This window comes from Antennarius striatus, chromosome 1 (assembly GCF_040054535.1).
Source record: "Antennarius striatus isolate MH-2024 chromosome 1, ASM4005453v1, whole genome shotgun sequence".
Lineage (NCBI taxonomy): Eukaryota > Metazoa > Chordata > Actinopteri > Lophiiformes > Antennariidae > Antennarius > Antennarius striatus.
The window spans coordinates 28,108,821-28,130,370 of NC_090776.1; the positions used below are offsets into that span (position 1 = coordinate 28,108,821).

Below are 21,550 nucleotides of genomic sequence, written 5' to 3' on the forward strand. Positions count from 1 at the left end.
CAGTTAAGTCAAAGGAATGGTCTCACTCAATAAGAGATTTATATCCCCTTTAATTCTACAACAGCATTCACTCTGCATACTTTAGAAAGCAGGATATCTTCTGTAAATTCTGTGTATTTTGAAATATGGTTGGCTGCACCTATGTCCAGTCCTCAAATGACCCTGCAGTTCTTACTCTTAAAGGTCAACGCCCGCTGCCCCAGAAATGTGGGTTAAAATTGATCATCATCTGTTATCCATACTCCATTTGTCTGCCATATCTCATGTGATGCTTCAGAATTGTCCAGAGATGATTTGTTTTGGGAATATTTTTTTTAATTACATTTTTTTTAAGTTTCTAAACCACAAAAGAACTGAAGATAAACATTATTTCTATGTTATTGGAAATAGTAACAGCAGAATGTAAAGTATATGCTGTGTGTGTGTGCATGCGTGCGTTCATGCGTGGATGTGCACCACATCTGTGCTGAATATGCTCTTTGTATTTCCCATTTTAAAGACACACAGTTTGAAAACAATTTTGGTTACATAAACACTTCTCATCTTAAAAATTATGTTATTGTGGAAAGCAAACTTTTCAGGTAGAGTTTTCAATTGGAAAGCTTGACCTTGTCTCATAATCTACAATGATTGGTTGTCTAAGTCATTCTTTCTGTGTGTAAAGGAGAAAAATAATGATATTAGGATGTAACCAGAGACGGCTCTAAATTAGAAGCAAATAAATTCATAAAAACATAAAGGAAATAAAGGAAATTGAAATACGTATCTGCATATGGACTCCTGGCCATCTACCTTATGATTTTCAATAAATTCCAATGGGATTGCAGATTACATTTTCATTACAAATTGGTGCTACTTGTGCAATTAGTACCATGTAATGGCCCTTTTACTGCTCCCCCTAGCACAGTTGTGAAATATTCATTATACAGTATATATATGGTGGGTATTTTCAGGGACAATTGCTAAAAAATGTGTAAAAGGTAGTAAAATAGATTGAAACTTGAAAGGACTAAAACTGGGATAAAGCTATTTTAAAGACAATTTAAAGCTTAATACAGCCAGGGTTATGGGATAGGATGTGAGCCGTCTGAAGGTCTGTTTTCTTTCAGTTGGTAAGAAAAACAAGAAGAAACACTAGTAGAAACTGAGGGCCTCCAGTTCTTCTCTGCCTTATGAGGCCGCTGAGACCACATACTGTAGATGCTGATCATGTCAGACAGGACATCTATGTTGGACTCTCTCCAAGGAGGTGTCTTAAAATGGAGTTTGACTCACTTTCCCACTATCTCAGATCTCTGCACTATTTATACTAATGTTTCAGGTATTTATCAGCAATTTTACATATTGAAGCAACATTCTACCTTACACATTCTGTGATTGAATAAGGTGCAACAATAATAGCCTCAGAGGGAAGATAACAAGTAAAGATAGCAGTGGATATCAAGGAGAAAAAAAGAAAAACTGGAGTGAAAGCGTGCTGCATAGAAGTCTCTACACACTGCTGAAACCTTGGCAAACATCCATTCACATCAAAATAGTGAACTGAATAATAAAATGTAATGATGAAAATGCCGTGTTGGCTACACATACTTTATATGAATTTTTATATCCCGCTAAGAGGTGATATAATTGTCAAGGTTTGTGTGTTCCTCTGTCCGTCGGTCCCTTCGTCCACCAACAATCTTCACAACCGTTGCAGACAGAAAGATGAAACAAAAAGGACATTACTCGGGCGGCAAAGGGGATGAAAATGAGATGATGACCTTGACCTCGAGAAAACTAAGTCAACGTCAAATTTCAACTTTTGTACACTCAGGAACCAGGTGAGATAAGACGAGGGAGATGGCCAGTGTGAGTAAGACCATAAATCAAAGCTGGTGCTTTGATTTATGGTCTTACTCACACTGAGATATTTTTGCACATATAGGAACCGGATAAGATAGAAAATTAAAAAAAGAAAAGCCGTTGTGATATAATCACAAAACAATAAGCAACATTTTCAGGAAGCCAGAGGCACAAAAAGTTGTAGGTCAGGGCAAAATTTTGAATTCAGGGGTGTCGCGGGATGTTGCAGTCTCTGACTGCCTTGTTCTGACATGTATCTGGCTATGTGTGTGCTGTGGTAGAAGTTGCACAGCAACTGAATCACTGATCAATGACAGCTAATGAACAGCAGGAGTTCTGCTCTGTTTGCTACTCGACAGAAAGCTGTCTTCTCCAGAGAGCTCTTTTTCTTCTGTTTTTTGTCAGAAAAGCACAGGAGACTCCACTAAATCCAACTACCTCTGGGCTCAATTAACTACTATTGATTACTCATAATGCAGATAAGAGACTGTGTGCAATATCAGCGGTGTGGCAATGATAAAAATCTGGATGTGAACTACATGGATATTATGTCCAATAAATGTGTGTATCATAAAAATATATCCATAAAAAGCTTATTATTATTGTTATTATTATTATCATTATTATTATTATTGTTGTTGTTGTGATTATCCTCTGCAGTTCATTGGCATTGTGCTCGGAGTGTCCCCTTAGGTTAAGTCCAGCAAACCCCGCTGACACACCTGAAGCAGGAAAAGCAGTAGACAATGAATGAATGAATTATTATTGTTTGTCCATCAATTTAAAAAATTAAACTCTATGCATAAAAATGTAGTGTAGATAGACATGAGAACACTGCATAAAGGCCACACAGGATGTGTTATCCGTAGGATAGCATGATACTGTTAAATGTTCATACATGTGGACACAAGCAGAGCAAACAACCTGTGACCTCACAGTAGAGTAAATGCAGCACACACAATGTTTTTGCGCTGCTGTAGATGGCTGTTGAGAGCTCCATGGCAACAATTTGGTTTGCCTTGTGTGTGGTGAGAAGGATATGGGCTTTGTCATAACCATACTAGCAGCACATTCAGAAAATTTTGTTCACTAAAACCAAAAACACCAGAGAAGAAATCCCAGCCTCTAGTTTACAAAGGATTGCTATCAAAGTGAACCTCTTGCACCAGAGGCATTATAGACAACACGAAACACTGCATTCTCCACTATCCTGAAAACAAGCTTATCTTTTTGCTTCACCAAGAACTTTATGAAAACTCCAAATCCAATTTCTTCCGTCTCTCTATGAACCAGTTTGACATCATCAATAAAAAGATATTGGGCACAGCACAGAATCAGATATTTAGCTTGTTGCTATAGTAACAGGTAACTATAATAATGAGTAGCTAACAATTTTGTAACAATAACCTTATGTACAAACAACATATACCTATGTGTTGGGAAAATGAATGAAAAATATTAGGATTATGGTTGCACTTCCAAGTGCAACTTTAGCCTCCGTACTTGTACGTGACAGACAAAACTAGGGAATAGGATGGAAAGTGAACTCATTGAAGTAATCATGTCATAGTCCTTCAGACCTTGCTCAGCTTTTTCCAGCTCAGGCTGAAGGTGACATAAAACTTCACAATGCATCAGGGATTAATGCAATTGGAGGATGGTTACTGACATGTCATTATTTGTGAATACTCTTATATAATGATATTCCTTGATTTTACAAGTTGTTGTTTGGAAGCACCATTCTATTCTTGACCTATCATGTTTTAGCGGCTGTTGGTTGCTAAGAGGTAAACAGTCCATTTGGGATGCAAAAGATTCCAGCTATGCAGACACCCGGTGGCTACACCGGTAGCTCTGGGACATTGACCATTGCCCCTCCAGGGCAAATTGGCGACGGAAGACAGCCTATGGGTTCCGACATTGCATCCAGATTAACATACTGAGAACATAAGTGTTGGGAGAGTAAATGACATACTCGCCTTCACAGGTGGTTGGCATCTGTGCGTGAATAGAGGAGAAATTAGTTCCTTCGTCTCTCCCCTTTATATCATGCTCTTGGTAATGTGTCTCTTTAAACTGAACTAAATAATCAAGATTAATGTACTCCCTCATCCTACCCAGCCTCCAGAGGAGAAATCCCTTTAATTAACACCAGGGGGGCTGCAGGCTGCTTTTGGATACAGGTTGAGGTATCTCAACCGCAGACAGAGAACTGATAAAGGTGCAATTTTCACCATGTTGCTGCTTTGTAATAGTAGTGGGACTGTTGCAAAATGAACTGTCAGACATCTCATTCCTTCTTATTGTAATGGCATAATGTGGTGGGGCTTGTAGCCAGAGATGCTATATTACTACCTCATCCATGGTCATCACTTTCACACATGAACAATGTGACCTATGAAATATTACTCAGGCAGACTGCACATTTGTGACAAGATCACACATCACATGGTTTAAATGAAAGCTATTTAAATGTAGTGAAGCCCACTAATAGTATAATGTCATATTTTTAGTACCCCCCCTCATTGCACATACACATATACACATATCACCACCATTCTACTGTGTTTGTTAGATAGTGCATTTAATGAAATCTGCATGCGTGTTTACGATGCGTACTGTACATTATACCTCATGATTATCCTTCCTTGCACAAAGAAGTTGTCATTTTGTGTTTGATCTGGTAATGATCTTTAAATAACACCAAGGTTTAGCTGCATCCTCATTATCCTGAATACTTCTGCAAGGTCACTGACAAACATTTACTTTTTATACCCAGATGCCTGTTGTTTGTCTTTGATAGCAAATATGACTGTTGTAGTTTCTGTTAGAGTCAAAAAAAACCCCAAACAAAAACCAACAACATACCCACTGCAGAAAAAAATGGGGCCATCTGCACAGATAGAGTAGATGCCACTTGCATTTCAGTGTAAATGAGTAAAGAAATAGGCACATTGTGGATTTACAGCAGTTCATTAGGTTGGATCCACTCTTGTACTATATCACTTTCATGAACAATCTCTTACAGGCTGTAAATTAGTGTGCAATCTCATGTACCTACTATAAATGAATCTGTCCATCAGCTTGTGTCTCCGGTGTTGAGGCAAGGGAATGGTTCTGCACTGCCAGAACTGGTTTGGATTCTCAGACAGAGAGACTGAGTTTGTTAAATACTTAATTTGGAGTTTACTTTTTGATTTGCCAGAAGTTTTGAAGGTTTTCTAAATTCTAAATGATTGTAGCTGTTCACCTAATTTCTTTTGTTTAACGTCTGACTTCTGCACTCAGTACCTATCATGTCTCTGTTCTTCAGTCTCAATTGGGAAAATATACTATAATAAATAAGTTTGGTTTTTTTTTCAAAATTGTACTGTGTTTCTTTGGGTAATGGATAAATTGACTGACATTTTGAAGCTGTTACTAATGGCGCTAAAGTTTCATTTACAATTTATTTGCATCATAATACTATGTCTTGTTAAAAATAAAATAATGGTATGATGACAGCATCATTTACCAAGTGACTAAGTATATCTAATTAACTAAACCACTAGGTTTTGAACAAATTAGGTTCTAATCTAACTAGGTTTTGAACTAACTCAATAGGTTTTGAACTAACTAGGCTTTGAATTATTATTAAAAATAAAGAATTTATGTTATTATTATTTGTTAATAACATTATAATAATGTTATAATTATTATTTATGTTTATTGCACTTTTACAACAATCCGTCTTAATGTGCTTTCAATTGGAGACATGAGGAGGTACAGGAGTGTATACAGAGAAAGAGGTTAGATAAGAAGTGGAACACTGAGAGGACTGAGGAGAGTAGACAGGAGTACAGGGAGATGCAGCGTAAGGTGAAGGTAGAGGTAGCAAAGGCCAAACAAGAAGCTTATGATGACTTGTATGCTAGGTTGGACAGTAAGGAGGGAGAGACTGATCTATACAGGTTGGCAAGACAGAGAGATAGAGATGGGAAGGACGTGCAGCAGGTTAGGGTGATTAAGGATAGGGATGGAAGTCTATTGACAGGTGCCAGTAGTGTGATGGGAAGATGGAAAGAGTACTTTGAAGAGTTGATGAATGAGGAAAATGAGAGAGAACAAAGACTAGAAGAGGTGACTTTTGTGGACCAGGATGTAGCAAAGATTAGTCGGGATGAAGTGAGGAGGGCATTTAAGAGGATGAAGAGTGGAAAGCCAGTCGGTCCTGATGATATACCTGTAGAGGTATGGAAGTGTCTAGGAGAGGTGGCAGTAGATGCCTGAGGAATGGAGGAGAAGTGTGCTTGTTCCCATTTTTAAGAACAAGGGAGATGTGCAGAGTTGTGGTAACTACAGAGGAATAAAGCTGATGAGCTATACAATGAAGTTATGGGAAAGTGTAGTTGAAGCTAGATTAAGGGCATTTGTGAGCAGCAGTATGGTTTCATGCCAAAAAAGAGTACTACAGATGCAGTATTTACTTTCAGGATGTTGATAGAGAAGTACAGAGAAGGCCAGAGGGAGCTGCATTGTGTTTTTGTAGATCTGGAGAAAGCTGATGACAGGGTGCCCAGAGAGGAACTGTGGTATTGTATGAGGAAGTCTGGAGTGGCAGAGAAGTATGTTATAGCGGTGCAGGACATGTATGAGGACTGTAAGACAGTGGTGAGGTGTGCTGTAGGTGTGACAGAGGAGTTCAAGGTGGAGGTGGGACTGCATCAGGGATCAGCTCTGAGCCCTTTCTTGTTGCTGTGGTGATGGACAGGCTGACAGACGAGGTTAGACAGGAATCTCCATGGACTATGATGTTTGCAGATGACATTGTGATCTGCAGTGAGAGCAGGGAACAGGTGGAGGAGAAGCTAAATAGGTGGAGGTTTCTCCTGGAAAGGAGAGGAATGAAGGTTAGCCGCAGTAAGACAGAGTACATGTGTGTGAATGAGAGGGACCCAAGAGGAAGAGTGAGGTTACAGGGAGAAGAGATCAAGAAGGTGGATGATTTTAAGTACTTGGGGTCAACAGTCCAGAGCAATGGAGAGTGTGGAAAAGAGGTGAAGAAGTGTGTATAGGCTGGATGGAACGGGTGGTGGAAAGTGTCAGGTGTGAAGTATGATAGAGGAGTTTCAGCTAAAATGAAGGGAAAGGTGTACAAAACTGTGGTGAGACCAGCGATGTTGTTTGGTCTAGAGACAGTGTCACTGAGGAAAAGACAGGAGACAGAGCTGGAGGTAGCAGAGATGAAGATGCTGAGGTTCTCTCTGGGAGTGACCAGGATGGATAGGATCAGGAATGAGTACATCAGAGGGACAGCACATGTTAGAGGTTTTGGAGATAAAGTCAGAGAGGCCAGACTGAGATGGTTTGGACATGTCCAGAGGAGAGATAGTGAATATATTGGTAGAAGGATGCTGAGTTTTGAACTGCCAGGCAGGAGGCTTAGAGGAAGACCAAAGAGGAGGTTTATGGATGTAGTGAAAGAGGACATGAAGGTAGTTGGTGTGAGAGAAGAGGATGCAGAAGACAGGGTTAAACGGAGGCAAGTGATTTGCTGTGGCGACCCCTGAACGGAAAAGCAGAAAGGAGAAGAAGAATTTGACACATGAAGCTATCCCACTAACAGATCAGGAGAGGAGAAGCTCACTAACAGATACATTTTTATTGTCTTGGGCTAAATATCATGATGGACATGATGATTGCTTAAAACATGAGAAAATACTTTATGTGCACAGAGTCAAACCCATTGAAGTTGCAGTATGTCTAATTCAAAAGTAGATTCATGGTAGTTTAGACCAGTACAGCCAAGGTCTTAATGGAACAGAGAGTTTCCGCTACCATGACAGATTACTAGCTCCTCCGGGGGTATTAATGTTGGACATCTCACCGGGAAAAGCAAATTAAATTATCTATCCTGATGTGCGCGTCCACTATTTTCATTTACAAGTCCAGTTGCATGCTGATACAGCTGACTGACTTGAATAATGTAGCTCAAAAACTGAAGCTGCAAGCATATAGGCAACTTTATTGCTTTTAAAAGTTGAGGGGTTTGATAGCTTCATGTGTGACATAATTTAATTCCATCAAGTTAATTCAAACTGTTTAATGATGCAGGGAGAACAATTCCATTTGCTGTGGTAGCAGCGGGATGGTCCACAGGGGCTTAAAGAAAGGAGAAGCATTGGAAGTTCAGTACATGGTGTAGATGGGAGGATTTGTACATGAAGACTGATCGGAAGGTATTGAAATCTTTGGAAACAAACCTTAGTAATGGCACAAGTGTTATATGATGTAAAAGATGACTGTTTTTTGTCACTATGGGGCGGCACGGTGGTGCAGTGGGTAGCACTGTCACCTCACAGCAAGACAGTTCCGGGTTCAAGTCCTATGTGGAGTTTTGTATGTTCTCCCCTCGCCTGCAAGGGTTCTCTGTTGGTCCTCCAGTTTCCTCCCACCTCCAAAAACATGCAGCTTAAATGAATTGTTCGTAGGTGTGAGTGTGTGCGTGCTCTGGTGTCACGTCCGGAGTGTACCCTACCTCACGTCCCAAGAAGCGGGTACTGAAGATGAATGAATGAATAAATTATATTATTAGCAGTTATTAACAAAACTGCCAGCTTGTGTTTCTTTATTTTTTAAAGCTAACACACTATCCTATGGTCAACACTCTGACACTGTATGTATTATATTTTGTGTCTGCTTCCAGGATTTGCGACCAGACGGCATGCAGGAGATGAGTCAAGCGGGTAATCCTTCTCCACCTATCCATCAACCTGGAGATTATTTCCAGCAGCCCCCACAGAACGTCAAAACCTTGCTGAGCAGAAGATGAGTTCATCATCTTCTTTCCAAGACTTTCCTTTGAGTTTTCATGAAAACACATAAACACATCATATACAATTACCTGCCATTGCCCTCCCCAACAGTCTGGGAATAGGGGCAGTGAGTGAAGGCCATTGAATAGGTTGTTGTATGCAGTGTGCAAAAAGAATAGCTCTGTTTGAAAAGTACAGGATGTGACAGGATCCTGTCTCTGTCGCAGGTATCACTCTGGGTTGTGATGGTATATGTGCCAGAGATCTCCCATCCCATATGAAGTGAGACACTTCAAGAGATGACCCTGCCTCAGCGGTGATTACTGTCTCGCTGCCAGAGATAGAGCTGGTTCTTCCATTATTCCTCAACTTGCTAATTAGTCTGTCATGGGAGTAACTTATACCTGTCACTGGGTGCTGCTCCCCTATAGTAACTTGAGGGAATTGAAATGGAATACCAGCAAATCTCCACCCAACTACAAATGGTCCATCAGATTGTGCCCTGATTTTATCACTGATCTGATATCTTTATATGTACTAAAATGTTTTGAATGAACATAAAACTATCTTGACTAGTTTTTACAGCTTATGTGGGATCTATCTATTCCAGGATAGTGGTGGCACAGGCCGTTTCACTGCATTTTTTTTTTTTTCATCTTGAGCACGTCCCCATTCCATATGTCCTTGTCTGAATGCCAGATACCGCAGTGCCTATTTTTATTAAAGAGATGGTAAAGCTGCCTGGTCATTGGTAATTATTGGTCCCATCGCCACATTTAATGCTTGTTCAAGCGGAACAAGGTCACGTTGATTACAAACATTTTGTCACCCTAACCATGTTGCTCATATTAATCCTTCCATTTTTCCATTTGGTGATTTATCTGCAGACTAGACTACATAATGAGTCAAACATGAATTACAGTCAAAGTAATACAAACATTTAATTTACATGCAGATCAATGCTGACATGTTGAATTGTTCCGAGTTAAATGCGGTCCTATTTTAGGGCTAATCCTTCTCTGTTTGCAAATGTGCAGTCATCCCAAACACTTTACTTGTTTTGAATAATGGATTTTGACTGTGATTGTTGCTGTCATGTGCAAAATAACTACCTTGCACCCAGTCTGATTTGTATAAGTCAGTCAGAAAGACACCCTACACACACACACACACACACACACACACACACACACACACACACACACACACACACACACACACACACACACACACACACACACACACACACACACACACACACACACACACACACAGTGTCATCTTCCTAAGCTGGATAAGACTGCTAGTTATACCCCAGACCCGGCCCAAATGTGCAGGTCTGTCTTTACAGTAGCCATCAGTCGTTCCTCGTTGCCTAGAAAGACTCTTGAAATTAAATTACAGGCCTCTAGGCCCAAACTGGGGCTAGGTTCACTTGGTTGGCTCCCTTCATTTTTTCAAGAATTAGAAAAAATATCATGGAGTTTCCAGTACTGAAGATATTTTCCCCCCATGGATAAAATGTCTACAAAGTCTTGGAAATTGGTTTGAAAGTTGAAATGAAATGTGGACTTAGAAACAAAACTTACATAAAATATTCATGGAAAAGAAAACTAAGAATAAACTGAATAAAGTGTGCAGTTGAGTATTGATTTTTTTAAGCCTTCTGAAATTAAAACCTTCATATTGAAAAGATAATCACGGTGAGACAAAATAATGAATGCCAAGCCCTCATTTAAAGACCGCAAGTTAATTTATTTAACAAATATATTTACAGCCTAAAGCATAATTTCAGATTTAAAATCATGTTCCCATGATGTTCCCTGTTACTGTAATGTATGTGTGAGTGGCCAATAATTGTTACATTGTCAGAATTCCAAAGAAAGAATGACAATACAATATCCAATTAAACATGAGAAAATGATTCTACTTTTATAAACATTCAATGGAAACATTCTCTAATGTTTTAAGCAAACACATTGATTTGATGATGTGTGCTAATCTCAGACTGATTTAACTCTAAATCTATATTGAATCATCAACTGGTATACAGCACAGTAGAGGAGGTTATAGCAGCGTAACGGAATAACTATTGATCCCAATTCCGTCTTTGAAATATGGACAATCATTACCGGTCCCAATCAAAGTATTCTGTAATCACTGAAGTCGCTGTTGCTGTGTGATTTCCATTTGCTCCGTCAGTGGCGTTAAAGAAAATATAAATGGAACATCAAATCTCTTCATGTAATCCCTCCCTTCAGTTGTGTTGTGTAATGCTACTATTATTGGTTGGAGGTTCACTGCAATTTAGAGATGACATGACATTATACAACCAATCAAGAAACGAAACAAAGGCTTACTGATATCCTAGGTAGCAAACATTCAGATGTACCAAATACCCCTGGTAGGCACATACTATATAGGCACACAACTTATTGCCTGTATGTACTCCATGGCCACACATCTGTTGTCATTTATGGATTAAAGATACAGACTAGCAATTACTCTAGGAGTCAAATCAAATTCCTTCATCCCCTTTTAGCACATATTTCAGTACAAGTATTTATGTGTCTTTCGCCCTTTCACTGCTACATGAGTAATGTCTGCTCCTGCTATTAAAAGTAACCTTAGTCAAATACAGAGGATGAAGCTGGGGACATTTCTTTTTCATACTTGGTAGTCGCTGCATAATGTTTGGAATGAGACACCTGAGGTCAGTGATTCTCAGTGCAAATACTCTCAGTATGATCAAGGACTGATTCACATGTCACCAGTGAATGCAATTAAGAAACAGCTCCAGGAGGAGGATTGAAGACCACTGTGTAATTGGTTTATTCATGGAATTATGGGATGCTCTATCAAGGTGCATGAAATTAGCTTGGGAAATGGTAAGCAGTCAGTTATTCTGGATGTAATTCTAGATATAGTTCATAAACACTGACAATCCTGCACACTGATTGTCTATGCATCATTTTTATGATCTGCTGGGTTTGTTTGCTGCTTAAGGAGAACACATTTCACAACATATTACCTTGTGTTTTGTTCCTCCAGAAGAAGTTCAATAATGTGTTTAGTGTGCAGAGGAATAAGTGAAGCCAACAAAAAAACAAACCTGTGAAGGTGAGATGCTAATATGAGGTATTAATAACCAATAGTGAGACATATATATTTAGAGCACGTCTTCTAATAATTGACCTCTATGGTGCTTGAAAATGGCACCCTGTCCGTCTCCATTGAGATGCAGGACAGTAGCCTTCTTTTCAACCACTCACTTAATAGTATCTAGGGAACCTTTAGGATAACGTGTTTATGTTAAAGATCAGGTACTATTCACAAAAAATGAATACTATTACTTGTATTAATTTAGATAAATCAATTAGAATTTCCTAAACTAAAATTCCAAATGTGTTATAGGCATTTTGAAACTGGCCTGTTTGTCAATAACACTTGTCACAGACTGTATCTGCACGGTGAATTTGAATGATGCTGGGATGATTTTGTAGTTTCTGTTGAATGTGTTATTCAATCAGGAGGGACTACGATAATATAATGAGACAATTAAAGTCCGACAAATTAGGTATTTCCAGTTTGAAGGACACTTCCCCCTGTTCCTTTCCTGATTTAGGATGTTAAATCATGAAAGGAACACCCAATGGGAAGATTTGGTTGGAGGTAGTGAAGTGTATTGAAGCAACATTTTCTGTGAGCATAAGTCCTTTTAAGTAGCAATTAAACTGAAATATGCCTACATATTTTGTTAACCACTGAAGTTGTGAGATGCCATATGTCTCATTGACCGAAAAAATGGATGGATGAAAAACATAAAAACTAACTGTAGGCTGCTGCTCGTTGTTCTTGTTTTTTGCTCCTCATGTCAAAGCTGAACTAAGACTTGAACTCAAATGCATGACTCAGAAAGGAAAGTTCAATTCAATAATCAGTCAACAGACATGACCATGGCAATGGCAACGTATCAAAGAATGGCAGACAAATCATCAAAGAATCAAAAATTTCACTTGGCTCACTATGGACCGGCACTGGCTCTCTGGTGCAAAGACTTAAAATGAAATTTTCCTAGTTCCTATACTGCCCTGTCACGTCAGTTGGTTTGATACACCCACTGACAATAACAGGAAGAAGATAGAAAAGGAAATCGGGAATTGGCTGGGCTGATATAATAGGGTGTTAACCACACTGTTGTGTAGAATATATAGGTGAGCCTTAAAGAAAAGCTCATGTTTTAACAGCAGCTCACTTTCAAAAGCTCAGCGTGAACTCTGATGTTCTGAACTGGAGAAACATACGACGTCCAATTGTCTTAAAGTAGTAGCACTTTTGATACTTTGATCAAAGCCAGTGGTGGTGTAGGCATCTAATCAGGATGCATCCTGGAAACTCCCTCTGATGATGTTCAGAGCATATACAATTGGAAGAAGACCCCCTGAGAAGATCAAGAACACATCAGCTGGGGAAATCTGAGAAAGTGTGTGAAAAGAAGGACATTCGGGGCAACAAATCCAAGTAAGTGGTGGAAAAACTCAAGGTTTCCATTATTCTGCAATGCCAGTTACAGTATTGCGTTGGAGTGCATTACATACTGTGTGAACCTGTCCAGCACTCATATTGGTTGAAGAAATTAGTTTGCCACACTAGACAAAATCAGAGGTTGAGTACAAGCTAAGTATTAAGTCTAATTTTAAATTGCTGTGGGTAATACAAAAAGGTTTGTGTGTATTGTTTTTAAAGTTTCAACTGTGAACAGTATCAGACCTAAATTTCATGTGCATGTATTCTTTTTTTTAATATATACAGTATAAAGATGTAACCATGGTAACTGAAATTGGCAACAATGTGTATTTTAACTTCTGCAGGCACAAACATGAACATAAACATAATGATACTGTACATTCTCTGTTCCGCATTTAGCAAGATAGTTCATCCAAAAAATATGATTTACCAAACTAATGACTCAACAACATGGCCTCTAAGCCAACATAAACGTGATTTCTAAAAAAATAAATGTCTTGCAGTTTCAGTGTTTCAGTTTTATAATTTCTGATCTCTATTCTGTTAATTACTATTCCCTGTGTTAGTCTATAAAGAAGATAATATGAAAAAGTCCTTCATTTATTTGTTTTATGATGATGATTTCATGATGATTTGATGATGATTTGATGATGATGATTTGATGATGATGATAATAATAATAATAATAATATAATGATGATGATGGTGATGATAATAATGTAGTAGTAGTAGTAATAATAATAATAATATAGTAATAATAATATCTTATTTTGCTGTAGTCACAATGAAAGAAAACATCATCAAATGTTGATAAAGTTAAACAAACAGGAGAAAGACCTGTATGTAGTGTGGTGTCAGAATCACAAAAATGCTACTAGGTTATAAATACACACTTGTGCATCTATTCACAGTCAAATTTAAAAATAATATGTACATATATGTATATACATAAGAACAGATACATTTGCCTTTTATTGGTTCTTTTATGCTGTTATTTTGAAATTTTAATTCACGACTGGGACATCAAACTTTCATGTTTTGTGCAAAGATAAATTAAATACCCTGAAAATGATCTTGATTTTACTAGACAAATGAACATACTATACGTGATACACATGATTCTAATTTTTTCTGACTGATACTGTACCTCTCATTTATATTTAAGATGAGCATCAATGCAGCTTCAGTGGTTCAATTTACATCCAATATCCATCTTTGCATTTTTGGATTCAAATCAAGTAAAAGCATTTTCAAGTCAAGGCATTAAAGTTGTATCAGCCTACTTCTGCAGTATGTCATGTGGCTTCATTCAAGGTAATTTATCAATGTATATTATGTAGAGTCGATCTGAGGTGGGCATTGGGAATGATTATGGGTCACATAGGGGCTGGAATTGGTCAGGAGGCAGTGTACCTGCTGTACAACCAAACGAAAGACTGAACAGCCGATCTCAGTCACACTCACACCTGTGGGCAAATTAGTCATCAATTGACCTAAATCACATGTTTTTGTTCCCTCCTTCTACGATGGTTGTTTGCAAAGTTATTCTTTGTGGCATTTACAGTATGTTAATCTTACACAATATTACGTATGCCATAATTTTTTCTTCTTCTGTGCATTCGGTCTTACTATAGATATTAAATGATATGTATAATGTATATATAAGGTATATGGTTTTAATTTGTCTCCCTAATGCAATTAATGTGCTCTGAGTTTAAATAATTCGGAAATACAAATCAATCATGCAGTGCCCTGAACAGCAAACAGCTACTAATATTCCTGGTTTGCCACTGTAAGCTCCATCAGTTATTTGACTCTGCAGTTGCACATTGGACTTTTGTCCTTTTTTAGAATTGTATTCCTTTATTTAGAATCTCAACATATTTTATGAAGATGGAATATTCTCAAAGTAAATTCTATTGCCTTCTTTAAATATTTTCATCAGAGGAGCTGAAGTCTCTCTGGCCCGAACTTGGGAAGACAAAAGGTCCTTCACCTGCGGAGGCTTATTTTAGCAACTGAAATGTGCTTTGTCAGACTCATTCAGGTGTGCTGGGCTAGGCCATCCCTAATTAAAGTGTTTTGCTCTACAGGGTCCCAAACTGCTCCTGAGTATGCAGAAGCTGTCTTATTCTTTCCATCCATCACATCTACTGTAATTACTTGTGTCTATAGTGAAGGAAATGGCAGCTGTCTGATTAGAAGTTATTGAGGAGACAACTCACAGATAAGAAATGTAGAAATGTTTAGAAATTTAGAAATGTTGCTCAAATTCTCAACTGGATTCAAGTGAATCATTTCCTGTATGAAGTGTAATGACGATGTAGAGAATGACCATGACAAATTACCACAGTGCTTTCTGATCTCTAGGCTGTCTAATCTCTATGAAGCTGTACATGGTTGCTTTTGGCTTTTCCCAATGCAGAATGGAAACCCTTTGTGAAACAGTGCAATTAGTAGACCTCACGGTTCATTTTTCCCATGGAAAATGAAGGAATATTTTTTATAATTTAACTTTTAATATTATTATTATTATTATTATCATTATTATACATGTGGACATGGCCTTTGAGTTTCCAAATCAGTTATATAGCATAGTTTTTGTGAGAGAACATACAAACTCATTCACTCACTATCTGCTTATGTCAATTGTCCATGAAGTTGCATTGAGTTTTCACTCATACTTTGTACGGCTCTCTTCCATTCACCGCAGTTGACAGCCAAGTCTGGAGATAAGTTGAGTACCTTCACATCTCTAGCGATGATGTGGTTGTTGTTCTTTCAATTTAATTCTGTGTCTTTCTGTTACTTAGTAATAGGTCAGGTATTTCTGATTTCTATAGCTTTTCTTCCTTGCGCATGCACTTTATCTCTGTGATTATGGAGAAGTGAAACATGTATTGACTGATTTTGATGCAATCATTTGTTATATGATCGGGGTCTTGTAGCCTAAGAAGATCCAGAAGAACATGTTGGCCACAACAAGTAAATGGTGCCCCTTCTTAAGTAGAGTAGTCAAATGAGACTGATAAAGCCTTAAATATTGCTGCAGCGGAAGGCCAGTCATTGCCATTGACAAGGAGAACAGTGACAAAATCATTGGCATTATTGTGACAGGTTGATGAATAACCCCAAACACTTTGCAAGACATTTGAATGTATCCCAGGGAAGTATCTATGTATCCAATGTCAGTGCCAAATGACCAAGGATAAGTCTTTATTCAAGTGCTTTACATCAGTGATGAAACAATTTAAACAGTGGAAAAACAGAGTTCCTGAAGACGTATTATTGAAGCCTGCAGACAAGGTGACTGAATCTAGGATTCAAAGAAAGCCTGACCAACAGACTGCAAGGGAAGGAACCACACCATTTCAGGACCATATGATATTGTTTTTTCAGACAGTCATGGGTGAAAATGGAGATGATTGAGGAAAGCAGGTGAGAAAGAAGATGAGTGCTTATTCAGCAAGACATTACAGCGGCCATAGTAGGCAACCAGGAAGGCAGATTTGAACTCCTCTAATGATCACTAAATTCACCTAAACTGTCACCCTCAGGCTTCTTCTCTGAGAGGAAGAGAGAGGTCAGGGTCAATGATTAGGACAGTAATTGTTGCTGTTGACCATTCTTCTTCTTCTTCTTTGTCTTTGTCGTCTTCGTCTTCTTCTAACTGGGTCCTGGAATCTGTAAATTGTATAACTACAACAATTAAAGTAAAAGATGTATTGAGGAAAAATGTAGTTTCTATAAAAATTCATTTTCTATTAACCTTACCAAAGCTAGCAGAAAGTACAAACAGTGAAGTCAGACATTTGTGGCCACAAGTACTCTCCTTGAGAGCTCAGTGAGTTCACTCAATTAAAATCTGTAATTGGACTGTTCGAAATATCAGCAGTACAAATGTTACATTGACTGATTTAATTTGACATGTTAATCAATCACCAATGCATCATGCACCCACAATAAAAAAGGACATAAACAGCAATTATGTTATATTCAGACAAAGGTGTCACACAAAAGCCATTATGTATGATCATAATAAATGTGCACTTTGTTAATTGATTTATTTGGGTCTTCCATCTTCGGCCATCATGCCAGAAGTGTTTTGCTTGGCTATGTAGCCAGAAAATAAAAGACAATGGTGTCTGTCAAGGCATTGTGTTGTGTATGTGTTAAAAGTGAATTATATTTTTTCTTCTTCGCTTTAGTTCTTACTCAAAGCTTGTATTTGTTCTTCAGTGCAAATATTACAGCTCACACCCAGTTTCAACGATTGTACTGTTTGTACAACAGTCCCCCTCTTTGCAAATGTCTTAGATTGATTGCTTTGCTTTAATGGGCCCACTACTTGGTACGAGTAATTAAAATATAATGATTGGTCCCTTTGAATGTTATAAAGATGCACAAACTAATTTGTGTTATTCAGGATGTTCAATAAGATTAGGTATGTGTGTGGGTGAGGTTTGAGGGTGGTGGTGTGGGACTACTGCTTCACTTACTGTGACTCTGCTATTGGTAATCCACGTCACATTACCCCACTGGATAGGAATAGTGAAAAAGGATAGTAAGTCATTGACATTCATATCTATGACCCTTTCCATCAAGCTGGATTATAATAAAAGCAAAATCAATAAATTTAATGGATGCTGACAGCTGTGTATGGTAAAATGCAATTTCTCCATGGGGACTTGGGATGCACGACATTTTTAGATGTCTTAAAATATGTTGACCTGCTGCAAATTTTAGTAAATTTTGCCAAAAAAAAGAAGAAAAAACCCCCAAATAAAAACACTGACATGACCGAGAAGTCATGTTGTCTTATATTTGATTAAGTCACAATTTCAGCCACATGAGCCATTTTCATATTAAATACACCAATTATAGATACCTCTTGCTTGCGTGGCTATTTTTACAAAACTCCAGAACAGTTGCACAGCTCTCTACAACTCAAAATCTGCATTTCTGAAATTAACAAAGAACTTTTTACAGCGGCTGGCTCATATTGATTGATCTTATTGTAACCTTCAACATAGCTGACCATGCAGTGCTCACCAGTGGATTCTGACTGAGAAGGGGTCTCATGTTCTGCTTTAAAAGGGTTTTGTTCATTTTTATTTTGCTGATCCTTTGGTGTTTATATTTTTACTACTCAATCTCCACAGTCCTTATTTCATGAGGTGTTCCGCAGTTAGTTAGTCAGTCAGCTGGGCTCTTGGGAGGGGGGTGTCCCTTCGCTGTGATGAGCCAGTTTTTTCCAGCGCTGGCGGTCTTGTGCCAGGTGCTCTGCATCCTCCACAGCAACTCCCTGTTGTCGGAGGTCACCTGCAACAACATCGAGCCATCAGGTGCGGGGCTTACCTCAAGGTCGTTGCCCGCCTGCGGCCTTAGGGTCAAACTGGAGAATGCTTTTGGGTGATCAGGAAGAAGGCAGAGGAAATGACCAAACCATCAGGTGCGACATTGCGCAGCTGGTAAGATGCTATGGGCTGGCACGTGCGGGCTATAAGCACATTGTTGGAAACCCGCTGGGGACACCTGATGTTTTCGATGGTTCTGAAAGCCTTGCTATCAAAGCCATCTATACTGGCAGCCAGGGTCTTGTTTAAGGGTCAAGTTTCCGAGCTGTAGAGCAGGATGGAGAATACGGCAGAGTTGTAAATTCGGAGCTTCGTCTTGCGTGAGATGGTCTGATGCTACCAGAGTGGTTTCCAGAGAGACTGCAGAGGTGATGCTGCCAGAACTCTGCTGCAGAGAATCTCTGGTTTAAGGTCTCCATTGTCTGTCACTATGGACTCCAGATACATAAAGCTCTTGACAGGATCCAATGTCATCACCGAGCTGCAGGGGAGATGGATCAGGTCCGTCACCGACATGCATGAATTTGGTTTTAGTCCAGCTCACTCCAGGTCAGGTGGTAGTTGCCGAGGGACACCCCGGGGACTCGCTCACAGACGCTGGACATCAGATGTTCAATGATGCGGTTAAAAAGGTCAGGAGCGGCCACACAGCCCTGGTGAACACCACTGGAGATGGGAAACCACTCGGAGTCACTGCCATTGATACAAACACAGCTCTGTGCACTGCTATAGAGCAGCATGAGCAGGGCAACGATCTTAGGTGGGGTCTGTAGGATACTTCAGAGCAAGGCATGGCAGACGGTGTCAAAGGCACCCTTCAAATCGATGAACCCGATGTATAGATGGTGATCTTAGCAGAATTTATGTGTCTTCTCTATGAGTAAGTGAACGGCGGAGATTCAGTCTGTAGTGGAGTGGTTAGCCATCCTGCTGGGGAAGGCATTGACTCCTGACGGCTGGGAGAGTACGGGTGAGAATGAGCCTTGGAGCCTGGCCTGGTGTCGCCGGTCAATGATGTGGAGTGTCCTCTCCGATATCCAAGGCTTTTTAGGGGAGGATCGAAGCATCCAAGGACAACATGAGCTGACTGGATGACACTATCCTTGAAGGTCTGCCAGTCTGTCACTTTGTCGGTAGCCACGGCATTGAAGGTGCAGCGGATGGAGCAACTGAACTCAGTGGCGATGTTTGGATCACTGAGTAGATAGGAGTCCAGGTGAGGTTGAGTCTTGGTATGCTGGTTGGCTCGCAGCTTTAACTTAAGCTTGGCCACCAGCAGGCGGCGGTCAGTGTTGCCAAGCTCTGCTCCTCTGTACACACGGCAGTTGGTGACAAATGACCTCCAGCATCGGGAGATGAGCAGTAACGGCTGGTCCAATGCTTTCCTGGTTCTGCCATCTTGGCTGTCCAGTGATGGATCATTTTCTGGGGAAACCATATGTCAGCGACGCAGAGGTTATTGTGGTGGCAGAGAAGGAGAAGGCGGTGACCGTTGCCCGTCAGCAAAGGTTGCGCCGACAGGTGAGCCTGTGGACCGATCAATGCTGGAAAGAGTGGCATTGGCGTCAGTGAGAATAATGGTGATGTCATGGGGTGAGACCTGGCCAACAGCCTAATGGAGTTGGTCAAAGAAGGCATCCTACGCATCCTCATCAGCGATGTCGGTGAGAGCATAGGCAACAATGACTGTCATCTTGCCGTGTTGGCGGAGAAAGCGGACCAACAACAGTCTGACGCTCAGAGGAGTCCAGCTGATGAGGCTAGTGGTACACAGACAATTTCAACATACACTATCGTCATCTTCAAAACATGATATCCTGGATGACAACAAACTTTCTCCATTCAATCAAAATATTACTGAGGTTATTTTTCTTGTAATACAGCATTTAAGTGATGTTATTTCTCCCAATTTTGGCCGTTAGACCATTTGTTAAACCCAATGTGATTTAATTGGAGCCATATTTGGTTCAAGTCTGTTTTGATAAACACATAGAGCATGAAGTTAATCAAGCTTCAAGCAGCTTCATCTCCAAACTTTGTTTCTCTTACCTAGACCAAGTGATATCAAATCCAAACAAATCAAAGAAAACCTACTGATACCGAAGGATCATCTATGGCATGAAATGTTCATGCCTCAATTACCACAAATCATTGTTTTCTAACGACTGAATCTTGCTAACCCTGTCTTCCAGTAATGCAAACACTATTTACTCACACTTTAACTCAGCAAGTTATTATTTTGTAATTTCTCCTAAACCATAAATAAGTCATTTACTTTGAAAGATGCATTGCAGTTATGTGTATATCAACTTGACATTAAGTAGCACATTGGAAGGAAAATGCCAAGTCCACAACTGGAACTTGAGGATGGAAATAAGTCTTGTTGGCTCAGCCACAAACTTTACTTTGTTCTTTTTACAAACCAACTGATATTATGAACTGAACGTTGTTACGTTTTTGGGTATAATTCAAATAGCAGGCTTAATAAAGAAAAAGAAAAAGACATGACAAAATTTTACTGAATTGTTATACAGTATACCTACGTATGTACATGTATACACCCGAGTGGATAGCACCTTAGTTGAAATAAATCTATACTATATCTGACTTACATTGAAAAATAAACATATAGGGGTAGAGGGGTTAATACTTGCTGATCCTGATAACTGAAGTGTTGGGGATGTTGGGACCAGTGTGGAACCAGGTGCTGGATCAAGTTAATCGTACAGAAGGTAATGTTGAGGACATATGTTGCCATAGCAGCATGAACAGATTTTGATTATACATGGTTTCTTAAGCAGAGACATCTCTGTGAGTACTCTTCTTCAACAGAAAATCCAGAATTTGATTTGTTTTTGTAAAGAGGAATCCTTCTTTACTGATTAAATGTATAAAACATAACGGTGGTGGACGGACAGACAGACAGATGGAGAGATGGAGAGATGGATACGTACTTTAATAATCCAGGAGGAAATTGTGTAAATTGTGTATGAATATGAGTTAGTAGTGGAGGGGAAATTTTCTTTC

The 21,550-nt window shown here is 39.3% G+C and overlaps 1 protein-coding gene across 3 annotated transcripts in view; it reads left to right on the forward strand.

Annotated features, from left to right (window-relative positions):
• cd276 (CD276 molecule) overlaps positions 1 to 9,379 on the forward strand; it is a 77,212-nt gene extending 67,833 nt beyond the window's left edge. For all 3 annotated transcript variants that reach the window (XM_068318016.1, XM_068318035.1, XM_068318025.1), the window contains one exon: positions 8,531 to 9,379. The gene's annotated coding sequence lies outside the window, so the exon portion shown is untranslated. The remainder of the gene's footprint in view (positions 1 to 8,530) is intronic.
• Positions 9,380 to 21,550: the final 12,171 nt, after the last annotated feature.